This window comes from Mus musculus, chromosome X (genome assembly GCF_000001635.26).
Source record: "Mus musculus strain C57BL/6J chromosome X, GRCm38.p6 C57BL/6J".
Classification (NCBI taxonomy): Eukaryota; Metazoa; Chordata; class Mammalia; order Rodentia; family Muridae; genus Mus; species Mus musculus.
Genome location: NC_000086.7, coordinates 168,007,029 through 168,027,084, shown reverse-complemented (window position 1 = coordinate 168,027,084; position 20,056 = coordinate 168,007,029). Strand labels below are relative to the sequence as shown.

The 20,056-nt window shown below is 39.8% G+C and overlaps 1 protein-coding gene across 11 annotated transcripts in view; it reads left to right on the top strand.

Annotated features, from left to right (window-relative positions):
* The window catches only part of Frmpd4 (FERM and PDZ domain containing 4), a 1,105,936-nt gene that overhangs the window by 550,157 nt on the left and 535,723 nt on the right, over positions 1-20,056 (top strand). The window lies entirely within an intron of this gene.

Below are 20,056 nucleotides of genomic sequence, written 5' to 3'. Positions count from 1 at the left end.
TACATACATACATACATACATACATACATACATACATAAGTAATGTGTGTATTCACATGTATATATTTCTTGATACACAAATACAACTTGTTCTGTCTTAAAATGTTACTTGTCTGTATATACTTTCAAGCTAACTTCCCAGATGGACCTGGAGGGTATCATCCTGAGTGAGGTAACCCAATCACAAAGGAACTCGCACAATATGTACTCACTGATAAATGGATATTAGCCCAGAAACTTAGGATACCCAAGATATAAGATACAACTTGTCAAATGCATGAAATTCAAGAAGAACGAAGACCAAAGTGTGGACACTTTACCCTTTCTTAGAAATGGGAACAAAACACCCATGGAAGGAGTTACAGAGACAAAATTTGGAGCTGTGACGAAAGGATGGACCATCTAGTGATTGCCATATGCAGGGATCCATCCCATAATCAGCTTCCAAATGCTGACACCATTGCATACACTAGCAAGATTTTGCTGAAAGGACCCAGATATAGCTCTCTCTTGTGAGACTATGCCGGGCCTAGCAAACACAGAAGTGGATGATCACAGTCAGCTATTGGATGGGTCACACGGCCCCCAATGGAGGAGCTAGAGAAAATACCCAAGGAACTAAAGGGAGCTGCAACCCTATAGGTAGAACAACAATATGAACTAACCAGTACCCGGGAGCTCTTGTCTTTAGCTGCATATGTATCAAAAGATGGCCTAGTTGACCATCACTGGAAAGAGAGGCCCATTGGACTTGCAAACTTTATATGCCCCAGTACAGGGGAATGCCAGGGCCAAAAGGGGGGAGTGGGTGGGTAGGGGGTTGGGGGGTGGGTATGGGGGACCTTTGGGATAGCATTGAAAATGTAAACGAGGAAAATACCTAATAAAAAAAAAGAAGAAGAAGAAGAAAAAGAAAGAACTATTTCTCTAACAGTTAGCATTCCTTAGTCACCTGTAATAGGATTGATGCTTCATTGCTTTTCTCTGTTCTTGCTGGCATGTCTATTGGAATTGTCCTTGTTCAGCAACATGTTTAGGCAGTCTTGTTGGTGAGACTTTATGAATGTAGCTTGTAATATTACTAAGATACAGCAGTCCCAAAGCACACTCTTTCATTCTCCCTTCTTACAATCTTTCTGTCTCCCTCTTCACATTTTTTCCTGAGACTTAGGTGCAGGGGTTATGTTAAAGATGTATCAGTTGGGACTGTGTTCCACACTTCTGTGTTTTGTTTGGTTGTGTTTTTCTATAATGGTCTCTATTACTTGCAAAGAGAAATTTCCTTGATGAGGGGTAAGGACTATACTTTAACTGTGGAATAAAGACGAATGGTTTATAGATTGTAGTTAGGGAATATGCTGGCTTAGTAAAGTGGTGGTTGTAGGCTCTCTTCCAAGATCCATGCCTTCATTAGCCCTGGTTATCTGGCTAGATTTCCAGAGCCAGGCTTGATTTCCCTCTTGTTGAATGGGTCTTAAGTCTAATTAGAAAACTGTTGGTTATTGCCAAGGTATGTGCTAGGGAGCATTTTTGTTTCTAATATTAGGGGTCTTTAACCCAATGGTCTCTTAAAATCTTATGTTTAGAGGATTTCTAGGTTTAACAAATAAAATTCCAAGGTTCTAAACTAATTTGAGATTTCAGCTCAGCAATGATTTTATTTTCATTTTGGTTATATCTTATGCAATATTTGAGGCATGCTAAATATTGTTCATTGTTTATCTGAAATTCAAATGGAGACTGTATAGCAATCCCACATTTGAGGAGTTATATTTGAATGAAGCACATTCTAGAACTCTTAAACAGTCATACTTTTAAAATGCTGGCTCTTACCATGGCTTCACAGACACTATGTCATTTTCTTTCTACCTGGCCTAGCTCAGGGCCTGGAGGCGCAGAGGTCAGGGAAGCAAGTGAGCACAGAAAAACTGCTCAGTGGGAAGGAAGTCTGAGGCACCAAACTGTGCTCTCCTAGGCTGGGGCCTTCACATGAAGCAGTGGGCTTCTGAGGAGTCTTCTGTGGAGAGCGGACTGGCTGCAGAATCTGATGGAGAGGGCAGAAATCAGAAAGAGATGTAGAAATGGAGGGAAACAATTATGGGCCCTGTAATCAAGCCAAGGAAACTTCCCAAAGGTGGCAATCGTACTGTACTCGTTTTACCTGCCCAAATCTCTTATATAGTTTGTTTTATTTTTAATATAGGTAGAGTTAGAGTAGTTAAGAGTGTTAGTAAATTGGGGCTGGAGAGATGGCTCAGTTAAGACACTGACTGTTCTTCCAGAGGTCCTCAGGTCAATTACATGCAACCACATGGTGGCTCACAGCCAGCTGTAATGGGATCCGATGCCCTCTTCTGGTGTGTCTGAAGAGAGCAATGGTGCACTCATATACATAAAATAAATTTAAAAAAAACTTTAGCAAACACAGAATTGGATGCTCACAGTCAGCTATTGGATGGATCACAGGGCCCCCAATGAAGGAGCTAGAGAAATTACCCAAGGAGCTGAAGGGATCTGCAACCCTATAGGTGGAACAACAATATGAACTAACCAGTACCCCTGAGCTCTTGTCTCTAGCTGCATATGTATCAGAAGATGGCCTAGTTGGCCATCAGTGGAAAGAGAGGCCCATTGGTCTTGCAAACTTTATATGCCCCAGTACAGAGCAACTCCAGGGCCAAGAAGTGGGAGTGTGTGGGTAGGGGAGTGGGGGGAGGTATGGGGGACTTTTGGGATAGCATTGGAAATGTAAATGAAGAAAATACCTAATTAAAAAAAAAAAGAAAAAAAGAGTAGTAGTAAATTAAATTACGTGTGCCAATGGGCTATCTTGGTTTTCCTTTGTGTATAATCCAGTGGTTCTCAGTCCTCCAAAAGCTGTGACCATTTGACCCTTCAAAGGGGTCATGACACACAGGATGAGAACTGCTCCACTAGTGGTTACCATACACTCCTTGTCTAGTTCTTAGTGTGCATACAGTAGCAACATGACAAAGAGCATCTTCCTCAGAGAAGGCACCAATATACGTAAGGAATGAAAACTGATGCTTCATTTTGGAGAACTTTCCATCAAGAGTGAGGTCCAAATTCACATTTTCTCTGCACCTTCTATCTGCCTGTATCTGAGGTCCCTGATTGGTCTATTGTGCCTCTGTGATACCTGCCCCCAACAAGGTGCTTGGCTTGGTTGTTATTTAACAGCACAGAAAACAAAGAATGGGGAAGAGATAAGGAATATTTTATTGAAAAATTTAGCAACATTTTACAAGGGGAGGGGTTATTTTACTGACTCCAGCTGACCCAGAATAACATCCCAAATCTGCAGATAGTTGTTATAAACCACAGTCTGTGTGTTGCTTTCAACATTTTTGGGATATTTATTATTAATTGTTGCTCTGAAGTTGTTGGCTGTTTTTCACCAGATGATAATCACAATGCACACACATGTGCAAATTCATGGGTGTGAGCACGGTGGATATGTATACACACACACACACATACACATGTTATGTATCTCACTGATAAGTGGATATTAGCCCCAAACCTAGGATACCCAAGATATAAGATACAATTTGCTAAACACATGAAACTCAAGAAGAATGAAGACTGAAGTGTGGACACTATGCCCCTCCTTAGAATTGGGAACAAAACACCCATGGAAGGAGTTACAGAGACAAACTTTGGAGCTGAGATGAAAGGATGGACCATGTAGAGACTGCCATATCCAGGGATCCACCCCATAATCAGCATCCAAACGCTGACACCATTGCATACACTAGCAAGATTTTATTGAAAGGACCCAGATGTAGCTGTTTCTTGTGAGACTATGCCGGGGCCTAGCAAACACAGAAGTGGATGCTCACAGTCAGCTAATGGATGGATCACAGGGCTCCCAATGGAGGAGCTAGAGAAAATACCCAAGGAGCTAAAGGGATCTGCAACCCTATAGGTGGAACAACATTATGAACTAACCAGTACCCCGGAGCTGCATATGTATCAAAAGATGGCCTAGTCGGCCATCACTGGAAAGAGAGGCCCATTGGACTTGCAAACTTTATATGCCCCAGTACAGGGGAACGCCAGGGCCAAAAAGGGGGAGTGGGTGGGTAGGGGAGTGGGGGTGGGTGGGTATGGGGGACTTTTGGTATAGCATTGGAAATGTAAATGAGCTAAACACCTAATAAAAAATGGAAAAAAATCTTAAAAAAAAAGATTAAATAAATGCACTATGTGGAATCCAAGGTTGGGTACATTATTTTTTTTAAAGGCAGGTTAAACTTAAACAGGCTGAGCACACAATAGGGTAGCAGATTGTCTGCATGTTTTTAAATGGTCTCAAGGCATATTACTAGTTTGGTTGCAAGTGTGGCAAAAGTTCAGTGTCTCTGAAGTGAAGGCGACACATTCTCAAAAGCAGAGAGTCTCCCATTAGCCCAGTACTGTAATCTACACAACCCCCTTCACTAGGTTCACAACTTGTCCTCCTGGATTTTAGTGGAGGATCAGGAAGAGGACTTTCTGTGCAGATTTAGATTTAGTATCTCTCTCTCTCTCTCTCTCTCTCTCTCCCTCCTCCCTCCTCCTCCCTTTCTCCCTCCCTCTCCCTCCCTCCCTCCCTCCCTCCCTCCCTCCCTCCCTTTCTCCCTCCCCCTCTGTGTGTGTGTGAGTGGTGAGTGTGTGCATGAATATAGATGTGTTGGTATGTACAATTCATTAAGCTATACAGAGGGCTTCCCTTCTTAATTTTATGTTTTTAGCTGTGAAATGTATATATAGATATAGATGATAGGTTGAGATAGAGATAGATATCCTCTTTGCCTCACCCCTGCCATTTCCACTGTGCCTTTTCTCAAGTGTCATTGCCTCTTTTTCCCATTCTAAACTTTGCTTTCCTGTCATAAAATTATAAATGTAAATCTATATTAGAGGGTCTCTTTAATTTCTTTGGTTTTTTTACCTTTTTGAGACAAGTTGTCATTCTTGCAGCCCAGTCTGCCCTTGAATTCTTAAGTAGCTGAGGCTGGTCTTAAACTTATGTTGATCCTCCTGCCTCAGTCTCCCAGGTACTGCTATTATAGGTGTAAGGCACCATACCAAGTTTTTGATACTATGTCTGAATGCGATATAGATATTTTAGTGTTATGGCAAAATATAAGAATGTGAGTTGGTTTGTGGGGGTAACAGAGAAAGCTTGAGAGATGTGCTAAGGATACATTGTTGTATATCATCTTATAATAGATACTTCTCATTGGAATCTTCCAAGCATAGGTAAATTGCAAACTCAACTGTAAGGCTACAGAAGGAATCAGTATTTGGTGTGTATTAGACGGGTCAGCCCCCTACCCCCTTTTGTGGCAGAAGTGGAGATGTGCCCATACACCATAGCAAGAAAATTAAGCCCAGCAACACTTTTGTTTATCTCTTGTTCACTTGGTGACAACTCTGCCTCCTGGAATGTGACCAGTCACCTCCAAGGGTGTTAAAAAAATATCCAAAAACAAAATTAAATTCACTTTTACTTAAAAGGCAATGATATTCTATTTAACACTTTTAGGAGCAGCGTGACTGTGTGTTCGGAATCCAGGTGAAACTATGGGGTAGCTTTGCTCTGAACTGCAAGGTTGGGAAAAAAAGGAAAACACGCTAAAAGATTTGTAAAGAGATCTGCCACTGCTGGGCAGAGATAGATAGGAGCCAGCAGCAAAAGCAGCCTCTACATCTAGCTTTAATTAAATGCGTGTGGAATCACCTCTGTTCACCACCTGCCATCTGAAGTGGTGACCTGTCTCATGGTAGCTTGTCCTGATTTATTTTTCCTTCCTTTCTCACTCCCTCCCTCCCTTTTCCCTGTTCCTTGCTATCTTCTCTCCTCTCTTTCCTCCCCTTTATCTTTCTTTGTCATTATTTCTTATTCATTTTTTTTACTTTAGTTTCCCTTTTCCTGGCCTCCATTCCATGTTCTTTCTGCATACTAATTCCATTCTAAGTATCAGACTTATTAGCACACGGATTGGCCTTGTCATGGGGTTATTGCAACACTCCCACATTGCCATCCAGTCTTTTGGTGCCATCCTGGCTGGTACTGTTTTTCTGGAGTGCAGCCACTGTCAGAAGTTGCAGTCTACTAAGCCAATCCAACAGCAGCCAGTGAGAGCCCGGGAGTGGAGGGCACCTCATAATTCTCCTGAGTGAGTAGTTTTGAGCAGGAAATGAGATCTGCTGACTTCAAGGCAAATGAAGAGAAGTCAGAAGAGAAAGGTTGAAACCTTTGTTCTGTTCAACAGCCTAAGTTGAATTTTAACTAGTAAGAGTTTATAGTTATGGGAAGGCCACTCGTCTAATCTCTGTCTACAGTCTCACCATTGCACAGGCTAGAGTTAGTGAAGAACTGAGGCGCTTTTGTTTTTTTCTCCACAGGAAAAAAATTGGATTAGTGGCTAAACTTTAGAAGATAAAACCTTCTTTTGAAGCATGCAAATGCATTCTCTTTTGACACTGAACAATTATTATATATGCGATCATCAGTTCTATTAACCTTTTATGTACTATTAACTCTGAATGGTTAAAAAGGAACTATAAGATGCTGGAGAGATGGCTCAGTTGTTAAGAGCACTGGCTGTTCTTCCAGAAGACACAGGCTCATCTCCTAGTACCCACTCAGCTGCTCACAACTGTCTATAACTTCAGTCCCTGGAGTTCCAATGCCCTCTTCTGGTCTCTGTGGTCACCAGATATGTACATTATATATAGACATACATACTGGCAAAGCCCTTATATGTGTGAAATGAAATATATACATTTGAAACTTAACATGTAAGTTAAAGGTCAGGGCTTAAGATTTCAGCACTCCATTTTATATACAGTTTTCAGTATTCTTTTCTCTCCAATATCACAAATGTATCTAGAACCATTTCTCAACATCTGTCACTAGATATTCAAGGAGATATGGCTTTTTGCCAGAAAGAGAGCAAAAGGCCCAGGCCATCACTGTTACTAATTTGTCTGCCTAGGTGACTCAAAGTCTCTGAGCATCAGCAATTTCCCCTATGGCCACAAGAGCCATGATAATGATTAATGGTTGATACGGAGTTCAGTGACATGCATGCAGCTTTCAGTATAGGACAGAAGTTGAATGAATCAGTCATGTTCAACTGCACATCCCCTTATCCTTTCTTCCTCCATCAGTTACAGTTACTTGTGTCCCAGACATTTCCCAGAAGTTTTAAACTGGAATCCAGAGCCAGTAGTTCTCTGTGGTCTTGAAGTTTACCTTATCCTTTCTTCCTCCATCAGTTACAGTCACTTGTGTCCCAGACATTTCCCAGAAGTTTTGAACTGGAATCCAGAGCCAGTAGTTCTCTGTGGTCTTGAAGATACCGATGCTGGTTATAGTATTAAAAAATTCTTAACCACAACATGAGACTTTCTGTGTTTTTAATAACTTTGACATTGATAGGTGAGTTAAGCAACTAAGTTACTCTGAATGTCTGCTTCCTTATCTAAAAGTGGACATTATCAAACTCTAAAATATTGTTCCAGATTCTACTGACACTATGATCAAAGATTTTGAAAACTGCCAAGTGGAATGAAAATGTAATGTTTGTGGTTTGAGATGTGGCTCAATTGGCAGAGTATTTACTTGAATTGAACATAGTGAGTTCAACATAGCCTGGACTACATGAGATCATATGTCAAAAGAAGAAGAACCGAAATAGAAACACATGTGAGACTTGCCCAGCAGTTTTATTGACCCAGTTTGTGTTAAATACTATTCTCAGCTTTGAGAATACTCTCCTGGAATAGTTATTCTAGTTGGTAAACATCAGTAACAAATCAAAAGTTCTTTAAATGTAGAGACTCACTGTTATTCATCTTTGCTTTCTTGCTTATTTTATAACAAATTAGCATATATACATTCAGAATTTATGTTGAGAGAAAACTCAATATTTAATATACTTTCAGTAAGTGTGTAGACTAAATATTGACACATAAAATAATTTTCTCCAATTTGACTATGTACCAAGAATCTGATGATAAAGAATATTTGAGAGCAAACTTAAATGTAAATTAGACATCTGAGAACCAGTGTCTTGACATGCTCATGACTTAAAGCAGCCCTGTGTTCTGGAGGCCTTTACTACTTAATACACTGTGCCACTAATGGGTATCATTACTTCATCTTGGAAATTAGAATGTGAATTGATATACATCATTATACAAGGTTTGTTTCTATGCAGGAGAAATTTGGCCATATATATCTAGAGGGACTTTTTTTTTTGTCAAAGCTTGAGAAAGGGTTATTCCTTGCTTCTGAAAGGTGCAGACTAGAGACTTAGATAAACTGGTCAGTGTTCAGCGGATAATCCAGTCAAAATGTTGATGGTGACAGAAGTGAAAAAACCAATTAGAATAACAAGGGTGGACATTTATTCCTTGTAATCAATATATTCTGTACAAGGCTTTGCCTTTGTGTGCATGTTCGTGTGTATGTGCGTGTGTGTGTGTGTGTGTGTATGTGTGCACATGTGTGCCCATGTGCATGTGTGGGTACATGTGCAGCATTGCGCCTATGAAGGCAAGAGAATGATATTGGGAATCTTGTTCAGTTGCTTTCATTTTAATTTATGAGAAAAGGTCTGTTATTGACTTGGCTAGGCAACCTGACCAGTGAACCCTGGGATACTCTTGTCTCCCCAGTGCTGGGATCGCAGATGCATAAAGCTTTGCACAGAGGTTTGTTTTCTTGTTTTTTGGAGATCCTAACTCTGCTGTTCAAGCTTATGAAGCAAGCCCCTTATAGAACACAGCGCCATGTGCCCAGACTGGGGCCATTTTTACACACAGCTTACTATTACTGTAATGAGTGAATGCACAGTTGTAAAAACAATTTGAAGATGTGCTTTAATGTTTAAGAAGTACACTTTGGTGTCCTTCCTGTGATGTACATGTATGTACTGTGAACTGTCTACTCTTTCTTTGTGATTTCTTTTGTGGCTGTTTGAGAAAAGAGTTGCTTTAGTGTGTTTGGTTGGGCTCCACTTATCCCTGTCACGAATGAGATGCTTGCCAGAGAAGCATCATCTCACATCACACTTCAGGCCGGCAATCAGGCTTGGTCTGTTTCAGCAGGGCTCTCAGCACTTTGAATAAATATCTTCCATATTCATGGAGAAGAAGGCTCATTTGAATATTTCCAATTAAATTTCCATTTCAAGTCTTAGTGCCAACTTATTCTACTTCACTTTTGTATTATACAACTTCCATACCTGACCATACATCCAGTAACGAAGGCAATCTTTAGATGACATTAACGTTTCTGGAAAATTCTCACTTAATCTATGTTCTGGAAAATTCTCCATTAAAATATTTCCTACTATTCATCTCTCTGTGAAGCTTTTATTTTTTATCAAATATTTCTGTACAGACAGATCAAGTTAAGGCCCTACAATTAAAATATTTTTCCTATTATTATTTGAATCTTAGATGCTTTATGTGTTAAAAGCCTAGCTCTCTGTGTGGTATTATTGAAAGGGTAGAACCTTGAGGGGTGGCGTCTTGTGAGAGAGGAAGTTAGGTTATGGAGTGTGTACCCTCAAATGGTGTATATGCTATCCAGCTTTTCCCTCATTGCGTGCCTCCTGGTTGTTAGTGAGTAGCTTTTGCCTGTCACACATTTCTGCCAGTGTATAAAACCTCCCTGTAGGCCTGGTAACTGGTGGAAACAGCTATGGAATTAAGTGGAGGGATAGGCTATGGATTAAAATTTCTGCTGTGAACTAAAATAAACACTTTATCCTTCTGTGTTTCCTTCACTTAGGTGCTCTCTCACAGTGCCTTGAAGCTGACACATTAACATAAAGCTTCTGGGAACTGATAAGAGAATGAATAGAAATCAGTATGCTTTTCCTAAGTAATAGAGGTACTTAGATTATACCTCTCAATATGTATACCCATGGTTTAAGAGAGCAGGAAACTACTTAGGTGCCTTTTGAGAAGTAGTACAATAGAAGCTGACAAACTACTTTAGTCTGTTTTTGTAAATAAAGTTTTGTTGGCTCATCAGCACAGACACTTGTATATGCTGTCTATAGCCTTTGTTCTTCAGCAACAGTGAGTGGTTGTAATAGATACTGTATGTATGTCCTGTAAAGCCAAAAACATTTTCTGTGCCTTTACATGGAAAGTCTTCCATTTTTAACAGAAAAAGCGCAAGCTTTTAAATATTATGTATAGTTTGGAGAGATGATTCTGCAGTTAAGAACACTAAGTACACTTCCATAGCACCTGGGTTCAATTCACAGCACCAACGTTGTGTCTCACAACAGTCTGTAAACTCCAGTTCCAGAAAATCCAATGTGCTCTTCTGATCTCTGTGGGGATCAGGCTCACCCTGCACAGATATACATGCAGGCAAAATACCCATACTTTTAAAATAAAAATAAAAAATCTTGATCAGCTAAAATTGATGATAGTTTATAAAAACACATTTAATCAGTATTTGAAATAATGTATAATTATAATTAATCAATAATTATAAATAATAAAATTATCATTGATCACAATATAGCACAATACTTTTTTAATCTTTCAAATATAAAAGGCACATTATAAATTCTCTGAATATAGTCATTGAAGTTTTAAAGAATAATTCTTGAGACTTTTCTTAGATAATGTAGTAGAATAGGTATGAAGATGGCAACAAAAGTTTGTCAAAATTAATCCTTTTTACACATTTTACTGCCCTTATATACTCCCATATGAATTAGGAAAGCAGTTATAAAATCTGAGAAACCAGGAACAGTGGAAGGCTTGATTACTGTGTCTGGCATATTTTGTAAATAGTAAAATAATATGGCTGGAGAAAAGACTTTACTCATTTACATAAAATGCTCTGTTTTTGTGTTTCCATGTACAGGTAAGAAAAAGCATATGTTTTTATAAGTTACTTCATGTGGATAATTTCTATGCTAAGAATTCATCACATTAAGTTAGAATCAATGCCTTTCCTTGAATTAAATTGTGCCTTCTTTTGTGTATGCATGTGCATGGAACAATTTGGGGCCTCTCTTTAGGTGGTGTCCACTTTTTTTTAGATCTCCCATTGGCTTGGAGTTCACCAAGTGGACTGTGCTGATGACACAGCATTAAAGATTCTCCTCTCTGCCTTGCCAGTGCTGCTATTACAGGCATATGTCTACACTTCAGGCCTTTTACATGGGTTCTGAGGACCCAACTTGTGTCCTGAAGCTTGCATAGAAAACACTTTACCCGCCAGGCGTGGTGGCATACGCCTTTAATCCCAGCACTCGGGAGGCAGAGGCAGGTGGATTTCTGAGTTCGAGGCCAGCCAGGTCTACAAAGTGAGTTCGAGGCCAGCCAGGTCTACAAAGTGAGTTCCAGGACAGCCAGGGCTATACAGAGAAACCCTGTCTCAAAAAACAAAAACAAACAAACAAACAAACAAACAAAACAAAACAAAACAAAAAAACACTTTACCAGTTGAGTCCTCTTCCCAACTCCTGCTTTCTCCCTATCCTAACACAAACAAAGCTGCATATTTTCTGTTTAGTAATGGGATCCATGCAAACAAAGTTTCATATTCACTGCAAAATTTTTAGCATGAGAGTGATAGATCTTAAAAAAATTTAATAAAGGTAATGACTGACACAAGTATTTCTAAAATTAAAACTTTGGTAAAAGCAAAGCAAAGTAGCTTTATTTTTGTAACATTATAGCCAGAAAAATTTTTTTCTAGGAACATATTTAATGCTTATTTTGCATACATGTTTATATGTAGTACTTTTTACTTGAATATATATATATATATATATATATATATATATTTGTATAACTTACACTATTTCTGTTCTCAGGTTTACATTGATATTTCTGCTATCACTGCTCATTAGAGTAGGCATAAATATTTTGCAGCCTATTTTAATAAATGTTCAACCTCTCCTCTAGCTCACCACCCAGCAGAAATAGTGGAGGAGAAAAGATATTAGGATATGGGGAAGGGAGACCTGTTCAGCAACAGTTCTTTGAGGGTGAGCTTGATCTTCTTTGTCAGTAGTTCAGTCCCATAGCAAACACTGTATACAAATCAGCAGCTGCAGACCAGTCCTCTTGGCAGGCAGACACCAGGCATGAACCAGCAGCTGTAGTTCAATCCTGAAGGAACCACAAGGCTCACCAACTGGCCCAAGTTCACTGAAGTGGCGAGAAGTTACAGGTATTCTCTGGTGGTGTCACCATAAGCGGATCTCAACAACACTATGTAAGGTGAACAAATAAATACATGTGGATCATTAGGGAAGAATAGTGAGGCAGAGCAAATGAAATCAATGTTCCCAATCCTCACTGTCTGTGGGGTCATGTCCACTATACAAAACATCCTTTTACCTGTGTCTACTTCAGGAAAAACATTCTTTCCCATGCCTGCTTTAGCAAGACATCCTTTCACCCGAGTGCACCAGCAAAACATCATTTGACATAAAAGTCTTTCCAAAGAAACTAGAAATTTCCACTTCACATTAGGGTTTCTTTTCAACTGGACATGTGCTAGAGTCATCTGGAATGTGTATGAGATTTTTGCCTTAATATGTATATGGGTAGCACATTCATGCCTGATGGCTCTAGGCAGAGATCAGAAAGAGGAATCAGATCTCTTGAAATCATAGTTACAGACAGTTGTAAGCTGCCATATGGGTTCTTGGAATCAAAGCCAGTATCCTCTAGAAGAATATTTAGTGCTCTTAATCACTGAGCCATCTCGCCAGCCCTCATTTTCTTGATTAATGTGAGATGGCCATACCAATATGGCTGGTGCTGCCTTTGGGGGCAGGTGTTTCTTGGTCACTTAAAAAGCTGTACAACAGCAACAACAACAACAACAAAAACACAAAAGCAAGCCAACATGCAGCAACTCTCTCTGGCTTCTGATTCAGTTCCTTTATCCACATCCAAGTTCCTATCTTGAGGTTCTGCCTTTATTCCCCTCAGTGATTAACTGTGGTCTGGGAATAGTAAGATTAAATAAATCCCTTTCTCCTGCATGTTGTGTTTGGCTATGGTATTTATCACAGCAATAGAATGCAAACCAGAACAGCATGATTTAGAACACCATCATTGTGTAGATTTGTTCCCAAATCACTTAAAGATGTGTCCCATGTGGACAATTCATGGGAAATGTTTAAAATGAGAAAAAGGGGGGCAAAGCAGGACAAGTAAAAATGTTGAAAAGGAGCCCACAACTTCTGGGAAATCAAGAGAATGCTGAAGCTTGTCAGAAGTAACCAGATGGAAGCAGCAACAATACTTCAAGGAACATTTTCATTTCTAAAAATTTATGTGGTATGTATATGCTTCATGATGCTCAAGATATGTACTGTCATTTAGATCAGCTTTCTCTATCAAATCTTGAGAAGGACCACACTGTAAAAGTAGTTTCTCCTTATGTCACTGCTTGTGGGGGTAGAGAGAAAAATTCCTTTTCCATGGTTAGACAGCACTGTGGCTTATGGGGTGTGCTTAGGGTTTCAGACTATTTAGGCTTCTCCACCAGCACATTCTAGACTGGTTTACAAACAACAGAAATTTGTAACATACAATTTGGAAATCTTGGATCCCTGAGATCAAGGTGTGGCAGATTTGTTTTTTGCTGATGGCTTTACCTGGTTCATTGGTAATGTCATATGTCTTCATATGGCCAGAAGGCATACAGTTTAAGGAAAGTCTCCAGGACCTATTTATTTACTGATCTATTTATGTTGATCTTCTATGGATATTCTGTCTCACTGCATAGTTTACGTTATCTTAGATCTTACTATGTAGCCCAGGCTGGCCTAGAAATCAGCCTCTCAGTGCTGGGATTATAGGAGTAAACTACCAGACCTGAATTAGGAGGGAATTAGGGATGTTATTTGTTTGCTTTGTAATGCTAGTATCTGTGTGTGTGTGGGGGGTAGGGTTCTAAAGACTTTGGTTATGAAAGGCAACTACCCTATAATCATTTGGCCTCTTTTTAAGGATGCTAGTCCTGGTCATGAAGTTTTCACTCTCATGGTATTGTTAACATTACACTAGGAGTTATGCATCAGTGATGGTGATAGATACCACCATTTAGTCAGTGATACATTCATTCTTACAAAGCTCATCATGGTTTGGAAAAATTAGTGATCTGCAACCCATGAACATTGCCTACAACTCAACATTTCTTTCCACTTTTCCAAGATTTGCTGGCACATTTGCTGCCTATGCCTATAGTGGCTGAGTTGAGTAACTGTTGCAGAGACCAGGTATGTAGTCTAGAAAGTCCCCACATTTTCTATTAGCAGAAAGCTTGATGAACTCTGTTCTAAAGACTTGAATAAGAAGCGTCTGTCAAGTGGTTTGAAGAGCAAAGCAAATGTATACCACCATCTGCACAATTACCCCAAACTCAAACATATATTCCCACATGGCTGTCAGGAATGCTGGCCAATATAGTCTACCAAGCTCCTTCTATACACAGGACCATGCAGGTCTTACTGGGGAGTTGCCAGTGTAGATCACTGTTTGTGTGGACATGGTGTTAAGCCTTGCCTTCAGTGAGGATATCACAGGATTTTAACTTTGTAAATGCACACAAGTTTTTTTCTTCCCTCTCCCCACAACCTCATTATTTCAGCTCATCACACTTCATTTCCTTGGTGTTGTTAGTTATTGAGTTTTAAGGTCCCTCTTTTTTAAGATCAAGGTAAGGAATGTGATGGAAACAGCAGGGGTGTCTCATAATTGAGTTGCGTTTGACAGGTTCATTTTTGTATTTATGGAGGTAGTCATGCAAGAGCTTTTTGAAACATCCATCAAAGCAATGTTTTCATTTTCTCACGCCTGTTGTCCTTTTTGGGTCTGATTGTACCTGATGGTGTTTATGAGTTATAGACAAATGGGCCCCTTTCCCAGAGTAATGCTTCACTGGAGGATGAATTTATGTGGGAGTAGATGTTCCTATAAATGCAAACAAATTTGATCCCTGACCTCTCAGCCTTGCTCTGACAAGTGCCAGTCATCTGGTATAGAGCACAAAAAGAAGAGGTTACAAGAGTGTATTGGCACTTGATGGTCTTCCGTTTCCCTAAATATATTTTAGCAACTCTATATATTTTAGGCTTATTAATCGACTTTGGGATTTTGGCTGAGCCTGAATGAGACTACATCTCTATTTTAAAGGCATTTTCCATCTTGTGATTAAAGAAACCCATCATCCTTTTCCACAGAACTGATGAATCAAACAGCAGTATGTTTGTAGTTAAACAGCTACTGTTACCATTTCTCAGCACCTTTTCTAAATGGACCTCTTCTGAAAGATTACAGTTGATGGTGACTTTGCACACAACAAGCTTATGTTGCGATAGTAAAGGGAAAAGGAATGTATCTCTGACCTATCCAAAACTTGAATTGATTTCCCCTAAAAATCAAGGATCTGCTTTGTTATAGCCCACAATAGGATTCTGCCTAACACAAAACATGAAGAACACAAATAGCCAAATAACTTAACCTTCACTAGATATATCAGTGCTTTTTTGTGCAGCAAGTGGGATGTTGTGCAGTAGTGAGGGCAGATGAGATCTGTTCTTCTTTCTCTGACATCCCTGCTAATATACATAACACTGATATGTAGGCAGACTATATGAGGGCACAGGGGTGGCCTCTACTGTTTCACTCTACTTTTTTGCTTATTTGCCTATTTTTCTATGCCTTCCACTTCCACAGCATGTATCAACATATGATAATTTTATAAGTCTCCTGGACCTTTTATTTGGATTATGAAAAATTTTAACTTTCTTAGAAAGCACTTTCAAGTCATAATGCAGAGGTGACTATGAAGATTATGTACAAGGTATATAAACAGTGCAGCACGACTTCTTTTCTTCCCCAATGACCACAATGCAATCTCTATCAGTATTCTAGACTGATGAGCACTGAGCATTCCCCTGCCTCATATGAACAGGTTCATTTTGGAAACCTTTGGCTTTGTTAGTAAGGGGTAGCATAAGGACCCTTGCAACTTGTCACTGCATGCATGTGGAAGGTGAGAGAAATGTATGGGGACTCCGGTATTCTAATTTAAAGCACAGGGGCTGTACTTATCTTTATGTAGCATTATAGAATGCCATCAGGTAGGGACACACCTAGGTTGTTTTGGTGGTGAAGGTTTGTATCTATGACTCATAACAGCAGCTGTATGGATTCCATGCCTCCATCCCCATTCTGTATGCTACAGTGCACAGCAGTCATGAGCAGGTGGCATGGAGAGATAGCATTCCTGGGATGCAAAGATGAGGTATGACTAGAAGTTACACATTATTGGCAGAGCTGGCTGTCATTTGGAGTTCTTCCCAAATCTGAAGATGCTGCCTTAAGCTCATTTAAAGTTTCTCAGTTTCCTGGCAGTTCACATCTCTTCAGGACCAGAAGAAATAGGCATGTTCTCCTTCAGACCAGTGCACTCTGCTAGTGAATGATTTAGGGTTTTTTTGTTTTTTTGTTTTTTTTTTTGACAGAGAAGGAAGTAGTTTAATTGGGAGCAGCTACATTAAGGGTGTTTCATTTATGGTTTATTGTTCTGTCAGAACCTATGTTTTGATAAATGTTAGCACTAGGAAGGGTCTAGTATGTGAGTAGGAAAAGAAACTCAGAGAAGGAAAGCCTGGAAAGTCTGACAAATTTACTCAAAAGCATGGATTCTTTATCAGAGAAATAAAAACCAATGCTATATTGAGAGCCCATCTTAATTTAGTCTAAAAGACATTCACTAAGAAAGCATATCCAGGGATCCATCCCATAATTAGCCTCCAAACGATGACACCATTAGATACACTAGCAAGCCTTTGCTGCAAGGACCGTGATATAGCTGTCCCTTGTGAGACTAGGCCGGGGCCTAGCAAACACAGAAGCGGATGCTCACAGTCAACTATTGGATGGATCACAGGGCCCCCAATGGAGGAGCTAGAGAAAGTATCCAAGGAGCTAAAGAGATCTGCGACCCTATCGGTGGAACAACATTATGAACTAACCAGTACCCCAGAGCTCTTGACTCTAGCTGCATATGTATCAAAAGATGGCCTAGTTGGCCATCACTGGAAAGAGAGGCCCATTGGTCAGGCAAACTTTATATACCCCAGTACAGGGGAATGCCAGGGCCAAAAAATGGGAATGGGTGGGTAGGGGAGTGTGGGGGAGTGTGGGGGACTTTTGGGATAGCATTGGAAATGTAATTGAGGAAAATACATAATTAAAAAAATATGAAAAAAAAAAGAAAGCAAAATCTAGGGTGGAGAAATGGCTCAGTGATTGAGAGCACTGGCTGCTCTTCCCAAGGTCCTGAGTTCAATTTCCAGTAACCACATGGTGCCTCACAACTCTCAATGAGATCCAATGCTCTCTTCAGGTATGTGGATGTATGAGTAACAAAAACTTCAAAAAAGGAAAAATAAGAGAGAGAGGAAGAGAGAGAGGAAGAGAGAGAGAAGACACCGCCGAAGAAGAAGAAGAAGAAGAAGAAGAAGAAGGAGGAGGAGGAGGAGGAGGAGGAGGAGGGAGGGAGGGAGGGAGGGAGGGAGGGAGAGAGAGAGGAAGAAAGAAAGAAAGAGAAAGAAAGGAAGGAAGAAAGGAAGGAAGGAAGGAAGGAAGGAAGGAAGGAAGGAAGAAAGAAAGAAAGAAAGAAAGAAAGAAAGAAAGAAAGAAAGAAAGAAAGAAAGAAAGAAAGAAAGAAAGAGAGAAAGAAAGGGAAGGGAAGACAGGGAAGATGATAGGGAAGACAGGAAAGACAGGAAAGACAAAATGTGGCAAGAATGTGAACCCAAGGGAACCTGATGGTAGGATTATAAACTTGCCTGGCCACAATGTATTTCAAGAGGTTTTTTTCAAACAAACAAAAGCAAAGCAAAACAAAACAAAACAAAACAAAAAAGTCAAAATCAAAAACCAAAATCTCTTGAAAATAGACCTTTTATATATGACTTCACTCTGCTCTTCCTAAACATGTAACTAAGGGAATCCAAGCCAACATATTATGAGACACTTGCTCATTGATAATGACTGCAGTACTGTTCAAAATGTCCAAGTTATGGATTGAACAATGGTGTCTATCAAAAGAAAAGAGGAAGAAATTAAGGAGGACGTGGTATATGTACTCAATGAAAATTTACAGTTGTATCAAGAAGTAAATATATGTCACTTGCAAGTAAATGGATGACACTGGAAATCATAGTGATAAAGTGAATTAGGCCAGTCTCTAAAATAGAAATATCACGTGTTTTCTCTACGCTGTGGTTCCTAGATTTTCTTTATATGCCTAAAACCATGCATCTATGTATGTGATGAAAGTATACATAAGCCTGGGCAGCCAAGATGGCTGGCTCAGAAGGAAAAGGCTAACAAGAATGCTGACCTGAGGACCCCAGGATCCACAAGGTAGAAGGAGAGGATTGACTCCTCCGATTGTCTTCGACCTCAACATATGTACAGTGGTATTTGCAGATCCCCACAATTTGAAACAAACAAACAAACAAATAAGTATTTATAAAATAAATTTTGAAAAGGAAAGTGAAAATGAAGCTGTCTAAGGGAACAGTAGGGTCGAAAAGAAGGGAAAAAGAAGGAAAGTAGAGACTAATGGAAGGAATATGTTCTACATGAAATATCTAATTGTGAGAAAGCTTGTAAAGTATATTAATTTATAACATGGATTCTTTGTAATGGTTTACCAACTTCAGGTGGGTACCACTTGCTGGGTACCTGGGACCCTAGCATTGTTTACTGTAATAATCGTGTGAACACCTTCATAGCACCTAAGGGTAGGGCATAGTGAGGAATGGTCACTTGGAGCTTATTGAATAGAACAGATCATTTGTGTGTCTCCATAGATCATTATCGAAGGTAAGAGGTGCACGCTATGAATGGGACTCTGGGATGATATGTGGGTGGCACTCTAAGGAATATACAAATTTTTAATTTAAAACTTCTCTTGTATGTTGTTGTGTAAGTACATTGGTCTATGAGTAGTGGGAAATTTCATCTGAATTTACTCATTATCAATTAGAGCCACAATCTCTTATATGTTTACACATAGAGAAGGTAGTCCTCTGTTTGTGTTCATTCTTGGATAGGGATCTGTTGAGTGCATGCTTTGCTCAGAAGAGGCTGGTCATACTTACATAGATGTACTTTGAGTGCAGACACTGGCCTTGCTGCCCAGTCTCTTTAACCTCTCCTTTCTTCCTCTTAACACGTCCTTGCCTCAAGACAGTAAAAGGAAGGAAAACAGAAGGGTATGTATGCCTTCCTCACAAAGAGGTTGTGTCTGTGGCCAGCCCTGAGGCTTCAGCAGCTACTAAATGTCAATTTACTCACAGCGCTGTAACCGTCATGGACTTAATCATTTTGGTCTCTTTTCTCTTGTGTTTATCTCTTCTCTCCTGGGGTTCTTGGCTCCCACTCATATAAAGTATCCAAATAAAATCACCATGGATGAATTGCTTCAGAGTTCCCTGTACTGAAATTACTGTTCTAGAACCTTCTGATCCAACAGGGAAGGAATGGCAGTAGTGTTCTTCTCCCTACCCCTCAACCCCTACTTCCCCAGGCTTTGCCAACAGATGTTTTGACAGCTAAACACTGCTTCTTGGGATTCATTTCCTTGGAATTACTGAACCCTGGACCCCATGGAGTTTTAGCAAAGACTGCTTCACAGTAAGATCATTGCTCTGTTAAAAGGCATGGAGTTTCAGTTCACGCAGCCATCTGAAGAGATCCATCCTGCTGTTTCTAGTAACTGACTCTTCGTACACTTAACTGAAATGGAAAGTTGCAGTTTTCTACCATCTTTTATATATAAAGGCCGACGCTGTGTGTTCTTAGTGAAGATGCTAAAGTGGTAGAGAGGGACTTGCAGGATTTGTCACTCTGTTGCATTTTTGATACATCACTACCCTAGGATACAGTGAGTGACCTGCTATGGAGCTGTGGTGGCTTCTAAGATCAACTCATTATTTTTTCTGACTATTTTGGA